Genomic DNA, 17,554 nt, shown 5'->3' with positions numbered 1-17,554 from the left:
CACTCATGACATCTTCTAGCACATCATTGATAATATCACTGTAAAATTTGCAGTACAAATATTGATGAGGAAACTGTGCATGGTGAGGGTTTAATTTACAGTTACTTTAGGGCACAACTCATAGTCACTTGAACGAACTCTAACCCTAACTGTAACGTCCCTGTAATCTTCAGTTTTTTTGTGAATAGTTATAGTTATACTTATGTTTGGAAACTATAAGTGATACACGAGTTATAGTTTCTTCAGATAAATATAGCTATAACTGTTGAATTTCTATGGTTTTGTTTGGGTAAAATATGAATCTAACAATAACGTACCTGTAACTTTTGTGTTTGGCGAATATATTTACATATATATGTATATATATATATATATATATATATATATATATATATATATATATACCTACTAGAACACACACATGCTTTCTTTTGTTAGGCCTGCCTCCTAAGCATGCAAGTACACAAAGTGTTGCTACATGTTATTTACTCACCTACTTTTCCCCTCATCTATTTTGGTGTCAAAAGGTATTTCATTTCTGTAACTCTGAATTGAATTTGTGATAAAACGTTCGCATTTTGCAAACTATTGGAATTGTACCACAAACTCTAATTATAACACCACTCCCAGACACAAAAAGGCATTTACATCAACATAAAGCAGTCTGAGCACATTTCCGAATGCACATTGATCCTATTACTGTAGCTTACGGTTTAAGCCGCTAATGGCTTCCAGGAGCATGGTTGGAGCGGAATAAGTAATTAGGTAAATCATCTAAAAGGAAAAGTTAGATCTGACAGGTTTTAGAAGCCAAAGTTATATGAAAAAGAAGCAATGAAACTGCATTCAGGGAGTTCAGCCACCTGGGAAAAGCAAAGGAAAACGCCTACTTTTTAGTCAGTGTCATCACCGACCGTCAAAGGCACAATATTCAAGCAGAAATAACTTACCGTTCTCATCACAAGACTGGGAAGGAAGTGTTTGCTTGTTTGCCACAATTGTGAATGCCAAATTTCAGAAACAGTAAGTCATTCTGAATTCGCTGCTAACATCCGACATTGTGTCTCCATATTTGTGCTTTATGAACTAGTGAGTTTATCCCAGTACTAACATTTATGATTTTTCTGATTTTGATTCTCAACATGGGGACGATTCACACAGTTCAAACTGCATGTGTCTTAAGTCTGTTAATACAGGTTCCACTGGCATTTTGAGTAGATTTTTAAATTGTGATGAAATCTCAAAATTCCACAAGGCAGTGTCAGGAATATAATAAAATAGTAGATTTTTCTGGTTATTCCTGTTAAAAAGTACTGATATGTTTATGTTTTCCCCAAGGTCGAACATCTGCATAGGCAAATAAAGCCGAAATGCTTATTAGTACACTTTTCTCTCTCTTCCCTTACACTCTTGATTTAAAGTAAAGGGATATGTCTCTCCATCTAGGCAATGGACGCGGTCTTCATTTTGCTTGTAAAACAGTCTAACGTGTTATAACGGCGAGAAGGTGCCTGTAAATTGTTTGGACCCCACAAAAACTGACACATTTTAAGATTTGTTTTAATTTGTCGGACATCTCGCTTTGGTACCCTGTTCGGATTCTTTGACTACAGAAAATGCACCAAACTTTTATTTTTTCACCATTGTGTGCATACTTTGGGGCATTTTTATAGGCCCCTAATGCCACAGGAGTGGCACGATAAGTGACGCTCCTGTGGTGCTAAGCACTGCGCCGTATTTACAAGGTGGCGTTAAGCCACTTTTTGTGGCTTAACGTCACCTTGTAAATGAGGGCCCTTCCCACACAGCACTGTGCGTGGAAGGGGCGTGCAATGGGTGTTGCTGTGGGTGTGCCACAGCAACACCTATTGCATTTTGATGCTGCCTCAGATTTATGAAATTTTGTAAACCTGAGGCAGCACCAAAATCTAACGCCACCCCCAGGGGTTGTGTTAGCATGGCGCAATGAGGAGGAATACTTTTATTCCTCCTCGTTTTTTGCTTTTTCTATGCGTTCTGCAGCATGCATAGAAAGAGCAAAATGCCAGGAACGATTGTTTATGTGCGGAAAGGTGTCCCTTCCTGCACATAAACAATCATTTGAAAATGATGCTTTGGCAGTTCTGTGTGTTCTGCATGTGTTCAGCACACACAGAAGTGCCAAAGCGCCATTAGTGATTGTTTATGTGCAGGAACAGACAACCTCCCGCACATAAACAATCAAACCCCTCAACGCAGGCATGCTTGCACGATGGTGCAAGGATGCCTGCATTGGACCTGGCAGCTAAATTTAGCGCCAGCGCAAGGGACAACACAGGGGTGTACCGTATTCACTTAAATACAGCACATCCCTGTGTTTCTAAAGTGATGCAGCGCGGCGCTGCACCACTTTTCCATACATCTGGCCCCTTGTACTTCAAAGATCCTACTAGTTATGTCTGTGAATCAGTATGTGGTATTCAGGACAATCTTTTTTCTAAATGTTAAAGTATGTTATTCATGCCAATAATCACTTTTGTATCCATTCTGCCTTAGAATTTTACATTTTTCACTCTATTTTGGGTACTTTAATTTGTTATCCTTTAATGGACATATTAAATAAGCTCTGCCCTGCCACAGCATCACATCAGAACCAGGTCAATTGTTTCTGGTTCTATGCGGAAGTGAGTCCTTCCTATACTTACCAAGAGTTGTTAAGCTAACTTCTATTAGTCTTCATTTTTTTCATTATTCAAGCTTATGTTTGACTAATAGAAAATGTCAGTGGCCACTGTAATTTATTGTAACATTTTGTGTTTCCTCTCACTACCAGATCGGATGCGAACTTTACTTCTCACCGTCAATACTTGTGTGGGTTAACCAAGCCATATCGTATTGGCTGAAGTCGCACACAGCCACATTAGAAGCATGAGGCAGAGGATGTATTTAGGAATGTGATGAAGAGCGGTAGTGCTCAGCTTAGTAATGACTGGTAAGTAGTAAAGCATTACCAATTCACCCCACTTCACAGTTATAACCTTTAGAAACTTTGCTAAAATTTCACTTGACATTGGTTCTAACAAGGTGTCTCATGTACCTAAACTGCGCTGAGTGGGTGTATACCTCCCCTCATACCTCTTTAGGTGGCTTCAGTTGGTGAAACAATTGGCGCGCCTCATGCATTCTCTTTACATGTATTTAAAAGGTGATAGGTGGGTTATGGGGAGGGTGGAGTTGCCCGTTAATGGACATTGTAGACTGATATTTTTTCTCTCTCGTGGCTTTATATTGTATGTTTGATTCCAGGCCACAAGCGTGTGTACAATTACATTAACTGCCCAAATGTAGGGATGTGCATTTGTTAGGGCCTATTTTTGTAACATTATGCCTGCCTTTCGAGGATATAACTGATTTAAGAGCATCTGCCAGGGAGGGAGGATTTGTTTAAAACAAAGTTGAATGATGAGAAGGCTCTTAAGTTTAAGCACCCTATTCTCTTCATTCTTTTTCGTAAAGCACAATAAAACCTCAATAATGGGAGTTTCTTTGTGCAAAACATACAAAATGACCCTGGTGCACAGTGAGTGTTTTCTTGGGACTCTAGGAATTACTCAGTCTTTCGCCTGTGCCCACCAATACCTCGTATTGTGATCCAGTGAAAAAAAGACATAAATAAGGGGCTACCACCATTGTGACTTTGAAGCGGTTGGGGGGACAGGCCCCCTGTCAAAGGTTGTAGTGGCGGCTGCTACAAGGAAGGGGTGGGGGGAGGCAACGCAAGGAGCAGGGGGTAGCACGTGGAGTGGGAAGTGAGGGGGGGCAGTTAAATAAAAATTTAAAAAACTTACCTGCCCCTCTGTGATGCGGCGCTCTGTTCCAGCTGCCTCGTCTTCTCTCCCCAACCAATCACAATGCTTCTTTCTTGCTGTTACACAGCATGAAAGAAGTGCCTCAATTAGCCTCAGTGGGCAGAAATGCTGTTTGGTCTCCACCCAGCTGTAAAATACTGCAGGGTGGAGAGTTTCTAATTGCAGATGTCAGTTTAGCTGGCCTCGGATGGACGGCCAAACTGACATGCGCACTTAGAACCGTACATACCACTCCTCCTCCACTTGACATGGAGGAGGCTGGCCCGCCCCTCCCTACGAAGGCGGAAAAATAAAGGGATAATAAAATACTATTATTTTCCTTTTAGTTTTCTGCTTTTCGTCACTGGGGCGACCGTGAAGGGTTGTAGATGGCACAGTCTGCTGAGGCTGTGCTGTCACAAACCTGACACTTAACTTACCTCTAAATGGGATGGGGGAATCTGAAGCACTGTATAGCAGGCACAGTTTGAGTTCCAGTTGAGGTCCTGCTCTGCCAAGCTTTAAATGAGGTCCTTAGTCTCCAGTGTCCACAACTGAGGGTTTCCCGACTTTATAAGAGTTTCTAGAGTAATTTGTGCATGGCTAGAAACTAACGCGTCTTTTTCATCATTGTTACTCTCCATCTGTTGAAACAGCACAGTCGTTTTTTAACAATGGTAAGTTACAGGCATGTCAAAGAGTAAATACTGCATACATAAATTAATGAAACTGTGTTTTCCAAAATGCTGCATTTGCAGTTGTAAATGTAATTTCTGTCATCTGCTGACATGCACAAGCCCTCTTTGCAGTCTTTCCCTCTCTCTCCAAACTGTCTTCCCCTCCGTGTCGTCTCCCACTCGCCAAAGTCTTTCCTCAAACTAGATTTCCTAACTTTCTGAGGCACAGATTTAAAGTGACTTTAGAATCAAAGAAAAACACTTCCTCTCAAGAGTTGAGCACAACTTTGCTCGTTTACTGGTTTTCTGCTTGAGGGCATGGGAAATTTGTTGAGGATCCTCTGTAAACCAGTGGAGAGAGAAATGCAAAGCTAGACTATGTTCCCAAAAGGTATAACTAGTGAGGTGTAAGAAAGCTTAAAGAAATAGGTTTGTGGAAGGATATTTTTAAACTAATTCAAGTCGGGCCAAGTGTGCATTTGCCATTCCCCACAAATTAGGTCGAACCAAAAGGAGATTGAGTTAAGGAACAAGAGGTGAAGGCAGGATTACGGAGCTCTAAAGAGAAAAAGTGGCAAAAGTCACAATGTCAAAAACAGTAGGCAATGGGCGGTTGAACCCAAAGCCAACATTACTAGCTGAGGCACTAGCAAAATGTGCATTTGCATCCCCCAACACATTCTTGTATACAGAATGATACCACGCCTATGCCAGTTATGGAATATCTGTAGATTAAAGCGACACATGCCTTACGTGGTCTACATCTTCAAAGCCAGGTTTACTGTATCGCAATATATGTATATGTATTATATCGGACTTATAAAGTGAACTGTGGTCGTTACCTGCTCCACTCAAAGAAAGGGATTCTGGGAACTCACATCCAAAGGCAAACCATCACAGCACGTTATTTGTGCCTATTTGTATTCTCTGGAACATTAAATACGAACCCTTGCACAGTAATGGTTACTGAAAGATAGTGGCATAACGAAAATTGAGGGAGCTTTCCTGCAACATACAATAGGGGCCCCCCTTAAAGACTGAGGAGCTCTCTGGCCAGGACACAGTGCTGAGGCCCTTCCCCCACACTGCATGCTGCGGGGAACTTTGTTACACCACTGCTGACAGACTGAGGACAGGAACTTCTGAATGGTTCCTGAAAGGTACGTAGCACAAAGGGCTACTGAGCTCCAGGCTGTTTCTCTGAATTTTTCCTATTTTACATTCACCAACTGCTGCGACAGAAAGCTCATCAAAATGTGTTGAACCTTTTAATAGAACATAAACCAGGCACATATTAATTATTTTGAGCCTACTACTTGATAGTTTGAATTGCTGTCAGGATCGCAATTTTATCTCAGTATACATTCATATACGTTTTTGTGTCCAGCATTTTCTTTTAAGACAGATATGTTATTTGAGAACACTTTTCTATTACATTTAGACATTTCAGACATGTTTCTCTTGTTTCTTCCATTCAAGATTTTCTGTACTCTCTGTGTCTCTCTATTTAAGCATATTTGCACATGTATTTTAATAAATTAAACCCTATTCGGCAAAGCTGCAATAAAAGTTCCAGTAAAAATATTCAATCGAACGCTCAGGATAATATGCAGTCACGATTGTAAGCATACCTAGACACGCAAAAATACTTTAAAATTGACTCTCATTATTCTCTTACACATGGCATGGACCTGTCCCAGAATGCATGCTTACTGGTTGCCTGTGGTGACCGCAGCTGTGAACTGTGACAGCGATAGAGGTTGAGATGACACCTCGGCTGCGTTTGCCTGGCATTGTTAAACGACCAAGCGGGGGTAAGATGCACTGGCAATTCCTGCAGTTGGCCTTAGTGTTGGCCAAAAGGAGGGTGGCCATAGGGTGGCTGAGCCCCTTCAGCCTCGCTGTGATGTGAAGACATCACTGAGTGGGCACTAGCGAAGAAGGCGCACATGAAACTCAATAGAAGGAATGAGAAATTGCTGGATGACTTAGAAATTTGGGCCACATTGTTGAAAGCCAAGCAGACGGAGACAGAGGGGTATAGTGAGCTGAGGTCGCACTCACAGGGTTTTGAACGTTCAGATACACAGAGGCAACAGTCAGAGGAGGATGGCGGAATGGCCCAACTTTGTGGGTTCTATGGGATGGAGAGGTTATGAGAGGTGGGGCACAGGCATTTACATCACATGCACTAGGGGTTCGATGTTTACGTGGTGAGGACTAATGATACAAATTGCAAAACACTAACTTTTGGGAAAGGAAAGGGATGAGGCGGGGGTGGGGATTGGAGGGCTGATCCTTACGACTCTCTAAAACCAGAGATGAAGTGCACACTGAGCTACTGTACAATTTGATGTGTCGTTTCGGTTGTTGATGGCTGTACTGCAATTGTGTAATTGAACCTTGTTGTTATGTGTGACCATTGCAACACACGTGCTTTAAAAATCAAATAACTAATTGGAAGAATTATAAAAAAAATTGACTGCCATACATCAAACAAGTCATCACGTCAATTAATATAGAGTATAACATATAAAAAATTCACCCAATTCAAAATCAATTTACATTAAACAAATAAAATACATGAATACGTTGGAATCATATGACAAGATAGAAGTTCACATCATTTCCTGACTGCTGAAGTGACACATATGCAACAAATTACTTCAAAACAAATTCCTAGAATTGCTTGTTGCTACCAGTATTTCCATTGACAGCTACATTGCCCACATGAATGGTATGAAGTATAATATCGGTATCGCTGTATAAAGTATGAAGGGAGGTGTTACTCTGTCTTCTAATCATAAATATCAAAGTAATACTTGTTATTCATTAGCCCCTCGAGCAGATATATTACAAAGGCAACAGAACCTAATCATTAACAAATACCTCTTTTCGAGTCTGCTATGTAAGCAATAGGGTCCATGCACCACTATGTCAGAGCATTCTAGGGGATACACTTACATTATGAAGATTGGCACAAACAGGTAAATTGTTCTCAAAATATTATGTTTGTGTTTGGCCTAACATGGATTTCTCCCTTAATATCCACATCCTACCCCGGATTTCTGTTACTGCACAGGCATAAAATGGTCTAGGATCTTAGGGCATAAATTCATGGAGGGGCAAAGCCCCAAATCTAAATTGAATCTTTAGTTGTCCATCTAGCAGATCTGTGATAAAATCAAGATAGTGTTCGAACATGCTAGTGATTTTAAATTCAGCGAAAGCTATTGACCTGGAATCTATGCTTGCATTCCCAGCATCTTTCTCTGTTATGCAAGAAAAAGAACTCTTTAACTCTTTCTTTTGGTGAGAGGTGCTCATTGGTGGATATTTCCAAAAAAGCTTGGAAGCCCAAAGAGCTCAACAATTTCCTGTCATTATTGTGCCAATCTATTTTACAGAATCTGTCTAGCTTTACTAACCCATGGGCGACCTTGGCATAAGCAGATAATTCTGGTGTGGCTCTTAGTCTCCTCCAGAACAAAACAGGTCTAATTTTAGCTGTATCTGGGACTGATTTCCTCCCGATGTCTAATTTTAGTGGACATAACAGAGTGCTACAGGAGAGGGACACTAAAGACCTTACACATTTATTTTCAGTTCTGGCCATGTCAGATAAATTGTGAAAACCCTAGAGCTTAGTGCCAAAGAGAGAAGCCCCCAAGGTCTTTCAAATCTAGAGCTGTAGAGCAGGAGAAATTGACTTGCTGAAGATGTGCTATGTTTTTTTCAGGATAGCACCCGTGACTTGACTGAGTTTTGGAGAACGTTTGTCAACATGCATCTTTCATCACATTTTGCTTGAGAGTTTAATCTCATACTCAAAGTCCTCCACTTTTTCCAACACAACCACCCAAATTGCCATTTGCCACTTGTGGGATTTGTGCTGGTAAATGTTCATATACTTTTTGCTGTGTTGAAAACTTGCATGGAACAAAATTCCACAAAACTATTCAATAAGCATTGTAGCCCCCTCGGTGATTGAGACACCAATAGGGAGTCATCTGCAAATTATTCCACCCAGGGAGGGAGCATTATTGGTGCATGATGATAAGTGCTGTACTATGTCATTCAAATACAAACAGAAAAGGGTGGCAGCCAGAACACAGCCCATGCAGACACCCATTTTAATGGGGTTAGAGTTTTGTAGATTGCCCTTGTTTGCTAAAGCTTACTCTGCTAAAGCTGTCCTCATGTAGCTGAATTACAATAGGGAGTATGTTTGATGGGATCCCCATATTTCGGAAGATCATCCATAACTTAGAACAAGATACCATGTCAAAGATGAACATTAAATCAATGAAGGCCTTATATAGGTGGCTTCTTCTAATCAGTACCGACTTCCAGTACATGGCCAGGAACCAAAAGACCTGGTCTATTGAGCAGATTTTCTTTCAGAATCCAGCTTGCAGAGTGGAAATTATGTTATTGTTTTCTATCCACACCTGCATTTTCCCAGCCTAAATGGTAAATTTGTAAGATTATCAATGAAACTTATAGGCCTGTAATTAATGGGAGAGTCCCTATCCTCATTGTTGTAAATAGCTACTACCTCAGCTTTCTTTCAGGAGCTAGGAAATGGAGCTCTCGTTTTGATTGCATTTGTCAGTGCCAAAATATTCTAAGGTTGCTTATCTTTATCATGTAGGAATACGTCACCCGGTATGCCATCAGGTCGAGGTGCTTTTCCATATGTGATGGAAACAAAAACAACTTCTGTGTCACACATATCAAATATTAAATGTGCTTCATCATTACTAAGAGCATGCCACTTTAATTAGATATCAAGATGGGGAGCCTGATGTTTATTAGAAAGAGAGTCGCAAAATGGTTGAACCATATGCGTGGCTATATGTAATTTGAAGACTTTAGTGCATCCAACCTATCCGTGGATGCCACAGAGATCCAGAATTTCAGAGAGTCTTTATCTGTACATGATTGAAGTACATCACACCATTTATTCACATTCCATTCCCTTTATGCTTTGTATTGTATTTGTTAATAAGCTTTCCTCAGAGCTACTATCTTTGCTATGGACCTACTTGCCTGCGGTTACTGTTTTCTGGCCTCTCTGCACTCTTTGTCTAACTAATTATTATGGTTTGAGTGTTTCCCCCAGTAAGGGTCTGTTGGCTGTAAAATATAAGCTGATCTGGTCAAAGAATGCAGAATGGATACATGTAGCTAACTTTAAGTTGTTGTTATTGGCCAGTGTACCGTATAAATTTGAAATGTCTAGATTTGAAGGTCTTGATGGACAACAGTGTGTTGGGCTTTTTAACTAACTTATTCCATTGAAATGACTGCTTATTGTTGGCCAACTCAATATCCTATGCTGTCTTATAAACATGGGAGTCAACAGAGAGTTTATTTCAAATTGATGACATATAAAGACATTTTGGATTGTGACCACTCAATTCTCTTTTATGATCATATCCCTAACTTTGTCCCATAGTCTGAGGCCAATCAATCTATAATCTATAAAATTTTCGGAGTTAAGATTATTAAAGGTAAAAGCCCCTCTGCTATCTGATTTTGCCCCTCTGCTATCTGATTTTCCACTGTCATTAGTTACTTTGAGACCTTGCTCTAGTGCAAGAGCATTCATGTGAAGTGCAGCTTGAGTCCATGTTTTCCCTGTCAACCTGTAAAAGTTGAAGTCTTCTTCAAGTAAGTTGACATCATCCCTATCCAGAGGCAGGAATGTAGCATTAAATCACCAGCCACAATGACATATGATAGTTGTTGCCCCTGCTCCCAGTATCTCCGTAACGTTTGAAGAGTTTCAAAATATCTGTACACATTCACCCCTTGTTGTGAACTAATGTTATATATCTCAATGTTATGCCCCCTGTCTTTCTTTCATTGTATTCCCAATATGTCCGTGAGTCAATCTTCAGAGTTTCTATTGTGCAGTTTAATGAGACCTGACCCAAATTAGTAACACTCCATATGGCCGGCCACTGATATTGGCTTTGGTTATAATCCAGTATTTAGCATACTCAGCCCTAAACATTGGTTCAGTGCTCCATGTTTCCTGAAATATGAAAATATCATGCTTGAGGTACCGCATATATTGATCCCCAGATATTCATGCTTAGCTGCAGAGATAGACAATGATTACCTGTGAAGTCAATCAAGGTCCCTTAGGGTGAAGTCTTGGATATATTGTATGTTTACACCATGGTGGTGATTAACTGCCAGGTTAACAATCCAATGGTATTTTAAATGAATGTTGAAATCATTAGGTGGACATGTCCTGGAATCAAGAGCCACCAAGCTATCAGCTATAGTTAGTTCAATACAGTTATCTCTGAGGCCATCAGCTGAACATATTGTAGGACTAAAGATTCTTTCCTAATTACTGATCTGCAATCCCTAACAGATCTTATCCAATGTATAGCTTTGTTTTTCAGTCAGTCTTCATCTTTGTATACCCTTGGAGAAGAAGGTTTCACTATATTAACTATATAAATCTGAGCAGGTGTGGAAAGACCTCTTTTATGATCATAAGGGGCAAACCTCTTGCTGTCTTTTGGAATATGGTTGATTGCTGCTTGGCATGTGGTTTCAGCTATCATTGATTGAATTGCTTTAGGTCAATCGTCACTTACACCTTAGTCAGGGAGATCTCCTAGCAGGCCTTTAAGAAATATCACTCAAGGCCTCCCGGCTCATTTTTAACCTGAGAGGTTAAAGGTTTAGATTGTGATAGCCCCCAGGGGCCTTATTAACTTAGTGTCCTATTTCGATATTGTCAGTGTCAATTATTACTAAGAGCAATTGTTTCACCATGCCAGTTAAATACATTACAATAGTAATGACACCCATTATCTAAAACCCTCAGCTTCTTCCCTAAGTCTGGGGTGGCTATAGAAGATCCTGTGCCACCTTATGGCCACCGGCTGCGGTGTTAGCATCAGAGACTCCTTTGGCTGCTTCTGGATCTTTTAGAGGCAAAAACACATTAGTGCAAATTACTGTTGGCTCTAGAGGTGGCTCTAGTTGAGGATCTAGACAGGACAGGTGTGGAGCAACAAGCGGTTGAGTGCCTTATGTATTGGATATTGTCTCTGCTACTGTGTTTTAGATGTTTTCTTATTAAATAAATCAGGAAGTGATTTTGCTATCTGTTTTGTTTTATGCTTGAGCTCCCCTGGGGCCACTTTTGGCAGATTTATATTCCTAATAATAGATTTCACCCCTTTGATTGAAAAATCTATTTCACTAATTGTACAATCTTTAGTTTTCTTTGTAGCCTTGCTTGGCTTAGGGGCTCTTTGTGCAACTTCAGTGGCTTTGAGTTTCCCCAAATTGAAAGAGAGTGATTTCCCAATTATTTTACTGACAAAGGTAACACATTGAACAACAGAGCAGCACTAGAGAGAAAGTGAAAAGAAAAGAAAAAAATATGAAAAAATTGCTGAAGCTCTGCTGCAACTCCAGATCTCAGTGCTAGTATGTTGAGTCTCCCTGTTGTTAGCAATTAGCAAGCAAATAGAAGCCTAACATGCAAATTCGCACCAAGGACAATCTCCTATACAACAGATCCCACTCACTAACTGCACATAGAAGAGAGAGCGTTAACTGCACCAATCAAAACCTGAGAAGCAAACGTAAAAGGTCATCAATTAAAAGACTTTATGTAGCCGCTCCAGATGGTTTTAAAACTGTTTACTCCCAATTTCTAGAGTTTTAGCAGTGGAAACTTAGGCTGGCAAACAATTTTGCATCAGACCCACACAGAGCAACAATTCTCGATGCTGCGATTCACTGTGACTCTGCACATATAGAGATCCAAACCTCAACTAAAAGTCAATTTGTTCCTCTCAAGGATCTAGCATGTCTGCACACAGGACTCGAACAGCACTCAATTACGGTATGCACCATGAAACTGAAAGTATATTTGACACTGCTTCAAAGCCACCATCCAGATTTCCCAGTTGACTTGAAAATTAAGACCAACTCCCAAGTTAAAACCTGGCAGTACCTTCTGCTGCAAACCCAGGGTGGGTGGCCCAGCACAGCCTCCTCTGGGCTCTGACATCGTAGGATGGACCCGCCCTTGGCCCAGGCTTTGACAAGGCAATGCCTGGGTCATGAAAGGAGAAATATGTTTTCAAGACAGCTCAGCTGCAGATCCTTCCAGGGCCCCATTTTATCCAAGGACCAATGCAGGCTGCCAAACATAGTCCCTTGAGGTATTACCAGGCGACCCACAAGCAAGACGCATATGCACATATTATTTGCTTCCTGTTTAGGAAGAACTGCATTTTTTGGAGCATCACATTTTCAAAGTGTACTGTCCCAAAACACAATCAACTAGTTTGCCTTTTGTTCCTATTACACCAACAATGTTTTTCTTCCTGTTTCTTCCTTTCTAATTTAAAGATTCTACGCTCAGTGGGTGGAATGTTCTAATAGACTTGTAGCCCTTGTGTCTCGGACTGTACCGGTTGTTTGGGGCCTTCTCCCTCATCATGGGCCCTCGCCTTTGGTTCGGGTTCAGGGCCTTTGACAACCAATGTAGCTCTCAGCAGCAGTCTATAGTACAACCTCCTCTCAAGCTCATACTTGTCTGCCTCAAATCTTCCTATTGTAACTCTGTAATTGGTTGATACCTCATTTCTTAGATCACAACATCTCCTCTTTGAAACCCTATCTCTTTAATGTAATACTTACCTAATCTCCAGCAGCCTATTTACTTCACCAACCATTCACCTGACACCACGTAGTGTCCACTAATGATCACACCTAAGTGGCATTAATATAAGGTATCAAAGAGCAACTGGAATAAATGCTTACAATTTTCTTCTGGAGAGCACGTGACTGATTACACTAACCAACAAAAAGCGCAGATTACCCTCTAACATTGGGTTCTTGAATAGAGTACTAGTCACTGTGGCACTTCAGCACCTCATCAGAGGTAGTAAATGCTATACAAATACAATTACATCGTACCTATAATTTAAAGAAAATCTTAGCATTAGCGGATCCTACTCTTTAATTACATTTGTGGTACATAAATTAAGACATACACCAAAGTACACATAGTGACCATATGTTAGCAAATCATTTAATCTGGCTAAGTGCCTACATCAGAAATAAATAGTTTGTCCAAAAGAAACTATATTTTCTTGATGTTATTTGTTTATCACCCGAACATCTATTTATGAAGCTACTTCATGATTTACAAATTGCCACATTATAGCCGTCTGTATCTGCTAAGTGCTTAGAGTGATGGCAACAAAAACAACAAGGAAAAGGTGCACAATTCGAGACCATCTATAAATGCATATGTTTAAGAAATGAAATCAACAAGCTCTGAAATATGATTTTAAAGGGAAAAGTGTGTCAGGATTTTTTGACTGCAGCACAATCCCGAAAACAACAGGGGTGGTTTCTAAGGCACTGGGTTTTGCTAAAGGACATTGCACCTTGACACTTTTAGATGATGGTAGTTACCCTACCTTGGGCAATGTCTTTTGATCATAATGAGTTGCCAATGGCTATGTAATGTTGCCCTCTTGTGTACGTACTTTTGTCCAGAGATATGCATAGCTTTGTGACTCATGCAGGTCAGTTTAAAAATGATCTTGAATAAGCAGAGTATACGTGGCATATTGTGTTTCACTGGAGACCAGTCTTGCAGCTTGGTTTTTCACTGACTGGAATTTTATTTTTATTTTTTGAGAAACACGACTTTCGGGATTGGAGACGGTGTGTCAACCAAGAAAAAGCAGTTGCTTCAGTGTCATTTTGCCCCGAGCTAAGTTTTCCTTTTTGTGATATGCAGGTGTCCAGCTTTCATCTGGTATTCGAGGAGCCAGATACACATTACAGTACAGTGATGGGAACAAGGAGTCATTGAATTGTTATGGTCAACTGACTATTGATTGATTGTATGATGGATAATGATATCTGGTGGGAGCGACATTGATTAACGGAGCAGAATAGTTCCAAAGGTACAACCTTGAGGTATATCTGTGTTACATTTGGCTAAAGAAGAGAATGATGGAGTGTGATTTTATGCTAATGAATTACCTAATCTAGGCTAGGTCAGTACCTTCAACAGGAATGCAGTGTTTGGCTTTTAAAGCACATTGTGTTGACCTATTGTGTTTAAAATCACCACTAGTAATACATAGAATGGGGACTTCTTATGAACTTGCGACTTGATCAGTAATGAGCTCCTGTTTCATCTCCTCAAGGATGCGTGTGGTACGCTGACTTCAGGGCTCAACTCCTAAAAAAAGAAGAGGGGTGACTCACCAAGCTAGGTAGAGTGTGTGTGACATCAACAGAAGTGACATCACAGAAAGTGACATGCATATTCAGTTGATCTATAATGAGTACACTTGCATTTATTAAGAGATTTCACAAGTATTATGCTGATCAGTAATTAAGCCTGCCGCATTGGCATCAAGAACAAAGCAGTTAGCACATTGCAATAAAAATACTAGAAACTTTCCTTGTGAACTATAAAATGTACTAATCTACCCAAGATAACACCATTGTATACAACAACATTAATACACACTAATCATTACAAGAAAAAATGCAAGTTGCACACTATTTGACATTCTGAGCATGAAGATCTTTGTTGTCTCCTGACTGTGCATAAGACCCAACATGGCGATGCTTTTTTGGAGGATGGACCATGACAAGAATGTGCAGGATGGAGAAATGGGACTATAGGCAAAAATGTGAGGAGTGAGCTTGTTTAGTTGTGTGGCTCCCGGGATAACGTCTGTAAGCTATGGCACATAAAAAAGAAGACTACATATATTAGAAGACTGTAAGCATTTTGGCAGTTGAAGGACAGATGGCATCATGCTGGCTCGGTTATTCATTCTTTACAAACACTTCAGAGGCAATCCATGGATATCCATCAAGCTGGAACCCACACATATTATTATTCCAAAGAGCTGAAGGGGTTTTGGCTGCTAAAGGAGAAGCACGTTGCCCTCAGAGAAAATTAGATTACATTCCATGGAACAATTTGTGGTCCCTGGTGCAAGGATAGTGAAAATAGATTGGAGATCTGGCATCATAGCACATGCCCACGAAGTGAGGCAGTTACAGGTGGAAGGCTTTTCACTTAAGTACTGAGATGCAGGATGATAATCAGAGTGCTGATGATTACCAGTAAGTAATCAAACCACTGAATCCTCATTCTCATCCTCGTCCCATTCCCTCCTCAATGTGGATATATGTAAGCAGCACGTCTTTGCCATGATCCACAAATACACTGGCAAACACTTCATAAAGACACTGTCAAGTATATGACAGTAAACCAACCCTCAGTGCCCTTTGCCGCAAATTATACACACTCAAAATTACTTTTACGAATATATGTGAGGGACCTGATATGATGGTGTTTCTGCAGCTGTTAGTTTAAATGTTATGTGAAGGACATACATGATGATATAAACTGAGCAGCAAAATCTTTAACTACATGGTTCCTTGTGCTTTAACCCCGCACCTTACACTGCTGTGAGCAACAATAATAAAAGAAAACATGACACATTTTTCCACATATAATAATGAAGTGGGTGGCATCAATAAATCAAAATAAGCAAAATAAGCAAAATCATCTAAACTCTGTATTTCTAAGCATTATCTGTACATACTTCAAACAGCAAACATAAATACAAAACACTTTTAAATGTGTTCTAGAGCTTTGATAATAACCTATGGCTACTAATTAGAGTAAAAAAAGACAGAAATAAATGTTACAATAGAATACATATAATTTTTCTTATAATAATATTTAGTATCATGCGCAGGAAGAGCAGACTCCTAAAACAACACCAAACCACCACCCGCACTCTACCTACTCTTCGTTAAGTATCCCTGACCCTCCTACGTACCCACTGGTCCTCCACTCCAAGTGCTATTATATTTCACCAAGGAGGGCCATTTAGTAATTATGGTACATGGTGGGGGGCAGAAAAGGCTTATGAGATGGGACATTCATAATATGTCAGCAGTTTTGGCTAGGGCAGTCCTTTAAAATCAATTCCAAAACACTACGAACTCTCTTCCAGTTTTGTGAGATTTTTAGAACACTATCTAGCCCAAAGCAAACCAAAATGAGCCCAATATTGTTACTCTAGGGGAGGGGTTTGGACACCCTCATGCAATGAAGATTGTCGCTGGACCATCTTAGAGAGGTGGTGGTACCAAGATTGTCTGCCATAACTATCTGCATTGTTTGTCTCTACTGAGTCCTCGCAGCAGCCCTGTGAAGTTTCCCAGGTACAAGTGTGGTGCTAATCAAGTCCAATATATTTTTTTGTATCCTGGGACTTGTAGTCTTGTTTAAATCATTTTAAAACAGGATGACAAGTCCCAGAATTCAAAGACAAAACCTGGACTGGACCAGCACACCAGGCATATGCCTGGGAAACTTGGCAGCTATGTTGCAGACAGAGCCGAACAATGGAGCAGTTCAAAGTAGCATACCAAGGATGCCATGGTGCAAGCCAGTTAGACTATCCCTTGGATTGTTAGGGTAGTACAATGCAGCAATTAGCAAGTATCAGTGGGTCATTTGGGGCTTGGGTTTCTGGTGCCACTGCACCTGCTGCAACAATTGTAGCTACTCCCCTGGAAGTACTGACTTAGTCACGATTAGGCGGTCAACAGGCTGTCACTCAGTCAAGGAAATTCTACTTCACCTTCAGTTTTAAAACTTGCAAAACACATGTGTAAAAGTAGCATTTGGTGCAATTTGAGGCACCAGTTATGGCACTTGGATTGGCTTTTGGAGAAATGCCTGCCTGTCAAGATTTTAAGTCGTTTGGAGCCAGACTTCCAATGCCTTAGTACGGCATTTTACCTCTATGTGTAGTGCAGGCAAACTAGAGAAATGTGAATGGATTTTAACAAAGTGATGGATGACTAGCCTGGTGATTAAACCAGCTACACTTTCATCCATAGCAGATTACAGGTTCCAATGCCAACAAAGTAGAGTATTTTAAAATGGATCATAGTGACATGCTATTGCTCTCTGTGAACAGTTTCCTATTATCCTGAGAA

Source organism: Pleurodeles waltl, chromosome 12 (assembly GCF_031143425.1).
Source record: "Pleurodeles waltl isolate 20211129_DDA chromosome 12, aPleWal1.hap1.20221129, whole genome shotgun sequence".
Lineage (NCBI taxonomy): Eukaryota > Metazoa > Chordata > Amphibia > Caudata > Salamandridae > Pleurodeles > Pleurodeles waltl.
Note: the sequence above shows the minus strand (reverse complement) of the source record.